Source organism: Sciurus carolinensis, chromosome 1, assembly GCF_902686445.1.
Source record: "Sciurus carolinensis chromosome 1, mSciCar1.2, whole genome shotgun sequence".
Taxonomy (NCBI): Eukaryota; Metazoa; Chordata; class Mammalia; order Rodentia; family Sciuridae; genus Sciurus; species Sciurus carolinensis.
In genome coordinates, this window is record NC_062213.1 from 106,279,750 (window position 1) to 106,291,888 (window position 12,139).

Sequence of the window (12,139 nt, forward strand, 5' to 3'; positions counted from 1 at the left end):
CATCGTAAGGACTTAATAAACGTTAGCTCTTATGATGTATGCTTTGAAATAATATCCCTTACAAATTTGTTTAAAGATACAATTATATACCATAGCATTTTAAGGTGTGCAACACAGTGGTTTGTTTTGTTTTAGATGCTCACATGTCTTTGTAACCATCACTAGCTTCTAATTCCAGTACACTTGGTAACCCCCAAAGAAATTCCATACCCATTAGTGAGTACTCTCCATTTCCTCCTCTTTCCAGCCCCTGATAGTCACTACTTGCTGTCTCTATGGAGATTTGACCATTCTGAACATTTCATATGTATGAAACTATACAAACCTTTTGTGTCTGACTTTTTCCATAAAGCCTAATATATTCAAGGTCCATCAATGTTGTAGCATGTATCGTCAGTACTTCATTCCTTTTACAGGCAAAATAATATTCCATTGTATAGATAAGTTATTTCCACTTTGTCCTATTATGAATAATGCTGCTATGAACATTTTTGTATGGATTTTTTGTTGTTGTTGACATGTTCTGGTTTTCTTGGACATCTGCCTAGACATGTAATTGCTGGAGTGAATGCTTTTTGACCTTGAACTGTCCAGTGTCCATTTTTTCAGGACAATGTATGAGATTTCCATTATTTCCACATCCTACTCATTCTTATTTTCTATTTTCTTTTTTTATCGTAGCCATCATAGCAGATGTGAAGTGGCATTACATCAAGGTTTTGATTTGCATTTACTTAAAGACTAATGATGATGGGTATCTTTTCATGTGCTTATTATCCATTTGCTTATCTTCTTTGGAGAAATTTCTATTCAAATTCAATTTCTTAACTAGATTGTCTTTCATTGTCAAGTCTTAAAGTTTCTTTATATGTTCTGGACACAAGTCCCTCATAAAATACATAATTTGCAAATATTCTTTCATCATGTGAGTTGTCTTTTACTTTCTTGATGTTCTTTGAATCACGAAAGTTCTGAATTTTGATGGAATCTAATATACTTTTTTGTGCTCATACTTTGGATGTCATATCTAAGACCACTGAGTATTCCAAGAGCACTAAGATTAATTCCTATGTTTTTTACATAAGAGTTTTACAGTTTTTGCTCCTAAATTTAGATCTGTCATCCATTCTTGGTTAATTTTTGTATAAGCTTTGCAGTAAAGGGTCTAACTTTCTTCATTTGCGTATGAATACCCAATGGTCCCAGCACCATTAAAGATGATTATTTCCACATTGAATAGTATTGGCACCATTGTTGAAATCAATATACAATAAATGAATATATTTATTCCTGAACCAGCAAGTCTGTTTTGTTGATCTATATATTTATGTTAGCTAGCATCATGCTTTCTTTCTTTCTCTCTCTCTCTCTCTCTCTCTCTTTTTATATTATATTTTGAGATAGGTCCTCACTAAGTTGCTTAGAGCCTTGCTTAGTTGCTGAGGATGGCTTTGAACTTTTGATCCTCCTGCCTCAGCCTCTTGAGCTGCTGGGATTACAGGCATGCACCATGGCGTCCTGTTAGTATCATGCTTTCTTGACTATCATAGTACCAATATAAATTTCTAGATTTAAAAACATATCTTTGCTCTTCTTCAAGATTGTTTTGTATATCCTGAGGCCCTCGATTTCCCTATGAATCTTAAGATTATCATATCAATTTTTAAAAAGTAAAAGAAAAATAGGCAGTTGGGATTTTGATAAATATTATGCTGATCTATAAATCAGTTTGGGGAGTATTGTCATCTTAACAATATTAAGTTTTCTGATCCACTAATTTGAGATGACTTCTTCTTTATTGAGGTCATCTTTAATTTCTTTCAATGATCTTCTGTAGCTTTCAATGTACAAGTCATATACTTCTGTTCTTTATTCACAAGTTGTATTAAACACTGACAGAATTTGTTTTTGAGTTAATGCATGAGAAAGTTTTTCTCCTATTTGTGAGACAGAATAAGAGATGCAGAGAGATACTGACATAGAGGCTAGAGCCACTGTGGCAAATCATAGCTTGATTCTTGAGTGTCTAAGAGCGTCAAAGCAAAGCGAGAATATCTGGGAGCCACAGAGACAGAATGCCAACTTTAGGCTGAAAGTATCCATCTCCAACAGTGAGAGAAAGAATGAGGCAAGGGGGGCCTTTGACACACCTCAAATTATATTCATGCTAGATCCATGGCTTCCCAGGTAAAAGACCAGCCCTTTCTACTTAACTCCCCAGAGGAACATCAATATTTCTGTGAACTTTATTCCATAATCATCTGAATTCAGAGTCACTCATAATATGGGTGGGAATGTTTCCCCCAATTCTTTAAGACCTATCAAGCTGCAAAAGATCACTGATGGCCGAAGTCCTAGTTTAATCAACAAGAGCACTCCAGGAATGGCATGCCTTTCGCTCCCTGTGTGCTGTGGCAAAGGGGAAGAAAACAGTAATGGCTGGGGAAAAAACATTGAGTATTCTCTTGAGTCTGAAATGAGTTGTGGAAAAAATTCTGAGAAATTCCCTCGAAAAGAATGGGAAAGAATCCACATAAAAGATTTTATTGCTTATGACAAACTCCTGCTGCTCACATAAATTTTTTATAGACTAGACTAACATTATAAATATGTAATGTACATGTATGCACACACCCTAATACATGGACTAGGCTGCATTTATAGTGTATTCTTCAAAAGAGAATGTTGATTTCTATCTAAACATGTTTAAACACAAAAGAAAAAAACAATCTTAGGAATCAAGTTTTCAAAGACCTTCACATTCTGAGGTGGACTCAGGTCTTCCCTATTTCAGTCAGGATAATTCTTCCGGCCATATAAACTAGCACATATTCACATTCATTTTAGTTTAGAGAGGTATTCTTCCTTAATTTATCAGAGTATTTTTGCTACCACCTCTTTTTAAAGAACGGTGTTTTTAAAGTGATCAAGATATTTTATTCTTATTGTCTGACCAACATTTCTGAGATTAGATAGAAAGAGGGCAGATAAGGAAAAAAGAAAAAAAAGCAGGCTTATTCTTATCCCCATTATACAGATGGGGAGAATAAATGGGGAAAGAAATGGACTTTAATGCATTCATCAATTCATTCATTTCTTGACTATTGTGGAAAGTCATAAGTATTAAAGTTGTATGTATGAGTGTTACAGTAATGACCTTAGTCTGCATGGAGTTTCTAGTCTCATGAGGGAGTTAGATTGCTATTTTCAAAAAGTAAAATTGATCATGTGATACCTTGTTTAAATTGTTTCTGGGGTTTTCCACAGATTTCAGAATAAAGGCTAAAACTATTATCATGGCTTACAAGGTTCACACAGTCTTACCCGTAGGTTCACTTCCAGTTTTATTTAATTTCTGTCCTTGCACCCACTCAAAATTTCAACCTCCTCTCCCACTAGTTTTTATTTTAATTTTATTTTTGGACAGAATATGATCACTTTATTTGGGGGTTTTATTTGAATCAAAGTTAATAAGGCGTACAGTTGGGAGTTGATATTTCTAACAGTCTTATGAAAAATAGCAGCCCTCTTTTTCCCCCAGAGAACTACTTTTAAGTGTTCCATTGATATCTACCACCTTCATCTCTAAGTAACATTCTTGTGTTGCCATTTTGCCATTTTTTTTTTTTTTTTGGTGCTATTTGCTTATTACCACCAGTATCAGCTCTCACCGTAACAACTATCATAATTTCTCAATCTATATTCAAATTTTAATTATGATTAAAAGTGGACTTTCTGTGCTACAGATAAAAGCACAAAATTATATTTATTTGTTTCTTATTCAGAAACATCTGAACAGAAGGCTCAGAGCAGAAGGAAAAGTGGATAGAAGACATTAACTAGCTTAATATTTTGACTAGCTTAATATCTAGGAAGGAGTCCTAGAGATCATTTTTGCCTCTCTTTCAACCTCACAGATACTGATGTCTAAGTTCAAAGTCATGTGGCAAATGGATAGCAGACAGGGTCTACCAGGCAGTTCTCCTTACTCCCTTTCCTGTGATCTGTAGAGTATGCCACACTATAAATAAACTTTCAATTAAGATGAATCTGGGTCTGCTCACCTGTATTTCTCAAGATACCAGAAACTCAGTGACAATGGCCATTAGTACTACATTGTCACCATAATAATAGTAATAATTGTGGCTACCATTTATTTAATACTTGTGCATATCTGTCACCACCCCAGGCATTAAGGATGTTCTGCCTCACTTTGGTTTCCACAGCAACCCTGCCAGGCAGGTGTTATTATCAATTCATTTTTCACATAAGGAAGTTGAGCCTCAGAATGTGTAAGCAGTTTGCCTGAATGAGCCCTGCTGGTCAGATCTGGGCAGAAGTGGTAGAGCTGAGATCTGAACCCAGCTCTGTCTTGCTCTAAACTCAATATTTTTCTTCCTTAGTTGACATACTCCTTCTGTATTTCTCACAAACCCTGGTCATTGCACATTCTGGAGCTGGAAACTATCTGGCTTGCTGTTGACTTTACAGATTTCTTGTGAAAATTTCACCAAAAAATATAGTAGAAACATTGTGCTTTAGAAGAATTCCTGGCACCAGGAAAGTGACCAGTAAATGTTATCTGCCATTGTAATCCTCCTACTTACCTTACCTTCCACGTTGCTGGCAAACCTAGCTCTTTTCTTGGTCTTGACAAACTTCCTTTCCTTTGATTTTCTTCATGAAAGGTTTCTACTTGCTACCTTCCTTGCCATTGTCCACTTGAAGTTAGATTTTATCCTCTTATCTTGTTTTCATTTTTTTCTCTTTACATTTGCCTTCCATTTTTAATTGGTTACAAATGGCCCTAGAACTGCCCTAGTTGGTTCCTTCTGACCTGGGCTATTCCTCATCTTACCTCTTCACATCAGTTTTTCAGTTCCCAACACAGTCTAGTCTTTTCCAAGAAGTCCTTCTGGACTAGATAAACACTCTTCACATCCATGGAAAGAAAAAAATCCAAGGGAAGGCTCACCCATTCTCCAACTGCCCTCCCAGGCTTGAGCAGATTTATGGGTCTCCAATTTCTTATCTATAAAATAAGGTCATCTAACATCCTAGCCCTAAAATTCTTTGATTTAATAAATGCTTTTTTTTTATTTCAGATGTTGGATCCTGCTCTCAGCAGGCAACTGGGGCTGGTACACTCCCATAGAACTCCCAAAGGCAGCTCTGCCCCCTTGTTGCCCTTTGGTTTTATTCTTCCTCATAAAGGGTGAAACTAGTTAGCTTCAGAAACTTTGGTAGAGGACATTGTGTATATTACACGATGGGAAAAACTCATATCAAATTAAGACCATCTTTCATTTGTTACTCTGGGAATATCCATTTTGGGAGGGGAGGAGGTAACTGAACACCTAGATATCTTTATATCCACTCCCTGAAATTAAATCAGAAAAACAACAATTTCATGTTGGCAAGAAATGGATCCTTAGGACTGACTTGTCTTCCTTTACTGTACCTCTTCCTTCTCTCCCCATTCCAGATCAACTGATAGTCTATGTTTGCAATTTTGTTATATCCTGTTCATTGAACACCCCTGATTCTCAAAATCTTCCACTCTCACTATTATTTCAAATGCCTTCTCCCTAAGAAAGGATGAAAAAAGAAGGAAGAATGGGTCAATGGGAGTACTGTGGGAGCGGAAACAGAAATGAAATACTAAATTAGATCAATATATTGCAGATCTCACTAGTCAACTTAATCTATGCTATTCAATTTAATGACAGTAACAATCTTCAAGGTAATTACTGTTATTATTATTTTAAAGTTGGGGGAATGGAACTTCAAGGAGGTTAAGTAACTTGTTCATTGTTACATAGTTGGTATTAGTCAAGTTGGCTTTAGCCAAAGACTGCTTGACTTCTATTATCTTTTGGATGTTAAATGTCCCCCAAGGGCCATGCATTAAGGTTTGGTGGCCAGTGTCCTTTGCTACAGGGAGATGGTGAAACCTTCAAAAGGTGGGTCCTCATGGAAGGAAGTTAGGTCATGGGGGCATGTATTTGAAGGGGATATTGGGACCTTGGCCCTTTCCTCCCTTTGATTTCCAGTCACTGTGAGGTAAACAATCTTCCTCTGCCAGGTGCTCCCTTACATGATGTACCATGCCACCACAGGCCCCAAATTATATGGTCAAGCAACCATAGACTGAAACAACTACATCCGTGAGTCAAAATGAATCTTTTCTTCTCATAGGTTGAATAGCTTAGGTATTTTGTCACAGCCATGGAGAGCTGACTACACAACTCTAAAACCTGTACTTTTTTTTTTTTTTTTCTCTCTTTGCTCTATGGATTATCCATGGCTGGTAAGCAAATTAGGACCAAAACTTACTTTCTTAAAACCATAAACACCATTTATCTCGCAATTTCTATGACTCATTAATCAGGGTGCAGCCTAGCTAGGTGCATCTGACTCAGGGTCTTTCTCATAAGGGTTCATACAAGGTGTTGGCTGAAGCTGCCATTATCTAGCTCAAGGCTGAACTTGGGGAGGACCTGCTTCCTAATTCATGTGCTGTTGGTAGAACTTGAGTTCTCATTGCCCGTTGACTGAAGACCCAAATTTCTTGCTTGATGGGGCAGCTCACAACATTGCAACTTGCTCCTCCTAGAGTGAAGAATTGAAAGTATGAGAGAGGCACCCAAGATGGGAGCCACGGCTTTTTCATAACCTCACTATCCATCTGTTGTATCCTACTCCTTAGAAGTGAGTCAATAAGTCCATTACATACCTGAGAGGAAGGGATTAAACCAGACCATGAATACTAGGAGGTGGGGATCATCAGGGGCTTTATAGAAATCATCTTTCTGAGCTCATTTTTATGTCCTAAATTATCCTTTTTTTATAAAAACTATTCATGTTTAAACCATCCCTAAGGTAAAATTGAGCATTCTACCTTTGTTTAGTTCTGCACATGAACTTTCTTCACATGACCTTTTCTTCACTGCAAATTTCTAGGAAAGAATTTTAAAGAAGTTTACATGCAAATTTGAGCCAGACAGTTAAGAGTAAAATTGAAAGATGTGGAGATATAATTGTACATACATACACACACCTCCCCATAACATTATGCATATATATTATATATGTAGATGTAGATGTATATACACAACATATTGATTTGAGTATGTGATATATATACGCATATATATGTATGCATCTGGAACAATGTACATTATATTTGTGCAAGTCTTATTTTGCAAAGTTTTCTCTAATGTATAACTTGTACAGGAACCAAAAGAAATAACTTCACCTGACCTATGCAGTATGCACATCTGTCCTCTTACTAGTAGCATCTTATTAATGTCCAGAATTAGCCAAGGATATTGACTGACTACATACTTGGAACAGAATCCTTCATTCTGATAAACATAGAGTAAATAAGAATATCTGTAACTCCAAAGTTTTATATCAATTGTGTAGTTGATTCCTATGATTTTCACAGAGCCTAATGGGAAAGATGGGATGGATAGATAGCACACCACTTGAACAAGGCCTTGGTGCCCCAGAGACCTGACTTCAAAAGTCTGCCCTATAGGCTGGGGGTTCTTAGACAAATGACTTCACCTGAAAATAAGTATGACAAAACCCACCTCACAGGACAACTCTGAGGAAATACACTAGAACCAAGTGGTTTAGATGCATGGATTCTGGAACCAGACTGCTTGGGCTCAGTTCCTGGCTCTACCACTTACCAAACAGAGACAATAGGTCCATTGGGAGGATTCACTGAGTTCATATGTGCAAAGCACTTAGAATAATATTTGGCACTTGGTGAGTGTTAAATCAAGAAGGATAAATGTGCAAAGTTGTTCACGTAGTACTTGGCATAAAGTGAGGAAATCAATAAATTATTCTCAGTTTTAATTTTTAATTTCTTCACCTATAAATTAGAGATATTAATGCTTGTCTTACAGAGTTCTTATGAAAATTAAATATATATACACATATAATATATTAAATGTATATCACCTAACATTTTGCAGTCCAAAAAAGGATGATAGTTATTTTTATTATGAATATTTACAAGCTTATATAAACTAATACAAAGTGGAAGACTGAATGCCCTAGTATTAAACCTCTCCCATATCAGAAGGTATCAACTGTAAGAAAGAGTCTCATTCTTAGATTACTACAAGATGTTCCTCTTCTTTCTTAGCCTGGGTAGCACTTGCCAGAGTTCCTGTGGTACTGTAATGTATTCAGGGAATTGTGAGGCTGAGAATGGTCCCTTCCAGTTTCTGCTTGGTATTTTAATTGGCATTTAAGTTTCTTATCTACTTCCCTTTTGTGTTTTAATCATATCCCTTTGTGCCTGCAGGCTGAGCACAAAAAGAATGAATTAGAAATATCTAGTAGAAATAAATGCCTTGGACACATTGAGGGCCTCTAGCCTGGATCTTCTGGTCCAAGCAGAGCGAGGGGCTGCCAACCTTGCGAGTGGTTTTCTGAGAGCTACTCCAGCAGGGTGATGAGGAGGGGAGCCCTGGACTCCTCCTTTGGAGTCACCCAAAGGACTGACTGAAATTCCCATGTTCTGCTTTCTGGAGGACTGCTACAGTGCCTTGTCTCCTCTCCTGAAAGCCCCACGCAAGAACTCTTATGCCTTGGACCTCTCCATCAAGGCCAAGAATGATATTTAATAGGTAACACCAATTTGGGTAGAAAAGAATGCATTTCCCAAAAAACATAACCCTGTCTTTGTCCCTGCTAATGATAGCCACAAACCAAGAGGGGGAAGAAAAGCATGTTTAAAGCTGGTTCTGGGAAGTAGGCTGCCCCCTGACCTCCTCCTGGGGCCAGAGCTCCAACTATCAGACTGAAGGCAAACATAGCACAGAACAAGCCATGGGGAGACACCACTTCATGACTAATTGGCTTTAGGAACACAGAACAAAGGAAAACACATAAACAACCATTGGAGTTTTGAAAATAAATACTGTGAATGGCCATGGGTTGCTCACACCATTTCGTTTTTGTTGGAAATACCAATCCCAGTGACTCTCACTGTCCCACCCTAATGCTGAATTCACTTGGGTTGCATCATTTCTAATGATTATCTTCAACTGTACTTGAACTTTTACTTGTTTGTCTGTCTTTCTTTCTTTTCTTCCTTCTCTCCTTCCTTCCTTCTTTCTTTCTCTTTCTTTCTCTCTCTCTCTTCTTTTTATTCTTTCTTTCCTCTCTTTCTCTTTCATTTCTCTCTCTCTCTCTGTCTCTGTCTCTCTCTCTCTCATTCTCTCTCTCTTTCTCTCTCTTCCTTCCTTCCTTCCTTCCTTCCTTCCTTCCTTCCTTCCTTCCTTCCTTCCTCCCTTTCTTTCTTTCTTTCTTTCTTTCTTTCTTTCTTTCTTTCTTTCTTTCTTTCCTCCTAACCTGGTGGCTTTGGAGAAGTCTTGTCAGAGTTCATTTGTTAATAATTTATGTGTCTTAAATCAAGTGCAGTTTATAAAGGCCCTAACTTTCATCACCTTTCAAATGGTATTAACTGGCTTTAACCTCCTTAGTTAGAGAATTTCGGTGGCAAAGGATAAGTCTCTGGTATCTGTTATCAGCTCCCTGTTGGGGATTAGTACTGTGTTTTCATGTGGGATATAAACATATCCGGATAATTCTCCTGAGCTTCACTTGTTGAAATTGGACATTTGTCCTATCACTTAGTTATGGCTTAACTCCCGGAAAGCTGTGCTGGCACCTCTCTGACAGTTGCCTGCCCTCCCCTCCTCAGCACAAATAACTCAGTCCTGATCCCCATCTCGCTCTTAGCTAAGGAAGTAGAACTAATGACAAGATAGAGACTAGAAACCTCTATCTGGGAAGATGAGATGGTCTTTATGGGGTTTGGGCTATTAACCAGAGAAAGGTCAACAGGTCAGATATTTGGGTCTTCCTGTTTTGGCTAGGTAAGGCTTACGATGCATAGACTCATCCCACCTCCTGGTCATTCCAACCAGCATAGCATTTTAACTTTCTTCACTTCAGCTTGTCCTGCTTGGTCCTAAGAGTATCTTTTCTGGAGAGCATTTATTCTCTGGAGTGTTGCCAAAACAAAGGCTGTTACCCTCTCACTTAAAAACCCTAGAACTGGATGTAGAAATAGAGGACTGGTATCAGAAGAAGACAGAGAGAGGACAAAGAGAGAAGAGAGAGCTTGCACTTATATAAGATATTTGCAACTTGGAAGGAGCATACAGTGATCACAGCAGTCAATTTTAGTTTCTTCTATAACCCTTGTTCTATAACCATAGAGTGTTTTCTCTCTGTATGAAGTAAACAACTGTATCATATCCAGAAGGAGCACTGGTAAATGTGTAAAAACCAACTCTGCAAGGAAAGAAAATAGATGATCCATCACGTTTGTTGATTTCCCTAGTATAAATACTCTATGGTCAATTTTAAGATACCCTAGTGAAATCACCAAACAAGGACTTGGGAAGAGGCACACAATCAACTTTCACAAGTCATTACTATTTGGGTCCAGCCTAGGTGATGGAAGAGCGGAAAAGCAATTGCTTCTTGAACTAACATCTAGAGAGAGAAACAGGTATTTTCTAAGTGGACAGAGAGATGGGGGAAGGAGATAACTAAGGCTCAAGGATTTCTGGCAAAGTGTGAACAACTTTGTATTCTAAGTGCCTGACTGTACAGTGTGGATGTGCACACTTGGGCATGTGTGACAGGTGTGGTGGGGGGATGCTCTTGGGGAAAGACTCCCCCCAAACAGGCCATCTGTGGTTTTAGCGATAGGATTTTAATTCCGACATCAGTCTCAGGATTCAGTATAATAGCTAGAGTCTCCTTTCAAGGCTATTAATTCCAAACCAAGAACAAGGTCTTCTCCAACTGGACTCCTTTCAAAACAGAGATATTTCAAATAATCCTTTGGTTACAATGGTCAGTATAATAGTCACTGAAATCATCACTATTCCAGGAACCAACATCAATATGTTATTATTACAGAAAATGGCCACATAACAGAGCCCGGCTAAGCCCAGGAAGCGGGAATTTCAGACTGTGCGCCTGTTAAAGGTCATGCTGTGATTTGGTCTGTATAGGAAATGAAGAACACTTAAAGGGTAAGAGTGAGGCATTGATTTGCGTCAAAATAAGGGCTCTGTGTAAGAAGAACTATTTCAGAGTGGTCTAATTACCAACTGTCTCCGTCACATTCGCCTGCCCTCAAAGTCTGCATTTCCTTTGTTACGTCCAAGGGCAGTTCAAAGTACTGCTCCAAGGCTGGAGTTTATTTTTCACAACTTGAGCATGGGGAGGTCCCAGCTCTCTAAGAAAATCAGTACATATTTATTGAATGGCATCTTGATCCATGATATCAGTGTGATCCTTACACACCCCAGGCCTCATAGCACCCTAGGCCTCTGAATATCTACCTGTCCACCCTGTCCCTCTGGCCTTTTAAGAAGTCACAGGAGGGTCTCTGGAGACTTATTATCAGTTCATTCCTCTCCTGTGTCTTAACCTATAGAGCAGGCTCTCAGATGCTGTTTCTCTGACTTCTTTTTCATGGAAGTTTTATATTTTAGCTCCTGTAATTCATTTAACCATTTTTGTGTATTTTACCATATTTAGGTATGCAATTTAACTGTAAGTAAATATAAAAATACGACAAACACAACTCTACCTAGTTGAACTATTTTGTAACATGGACATGTACTAGAGGCCTTTGGGTAATGAATACTTTAAAAACCAACCAGAAAAAGTAATAGTAAATCAGAAGTACAAGTTGAATGTCTTCCCTAAAGTCTCTTTTGTAAAAGAGGGTTTGCCTGTTTTTAACTATGGGAAAAATGCTAATTTTCTTGCATAGGAAACTTTAACAATCCTATTACAGTAAGTAGTAAAAATAGTTTCCTAGTGAGAATGCATTAAGGGTATTGATATAAAAGCCCACTGGTAACATCACGTATCCACTAAAACATGGATATTAGGACAGAAAGGTTCTAAGGAAAAGCAGAGATAAGAATTTGGAAATAGTTCGCTATCATTTCACCACCTGGTCTTATTAGGATTTGGATATGGAATGTCCTCCAAAAGTTCCTATGTTGAAGGGTAGGTCCCCAGTGCAGCAATGTCCAGAGATGGGGATTTGGGAAAATCACTGGATCACAAGGTCTTTAAC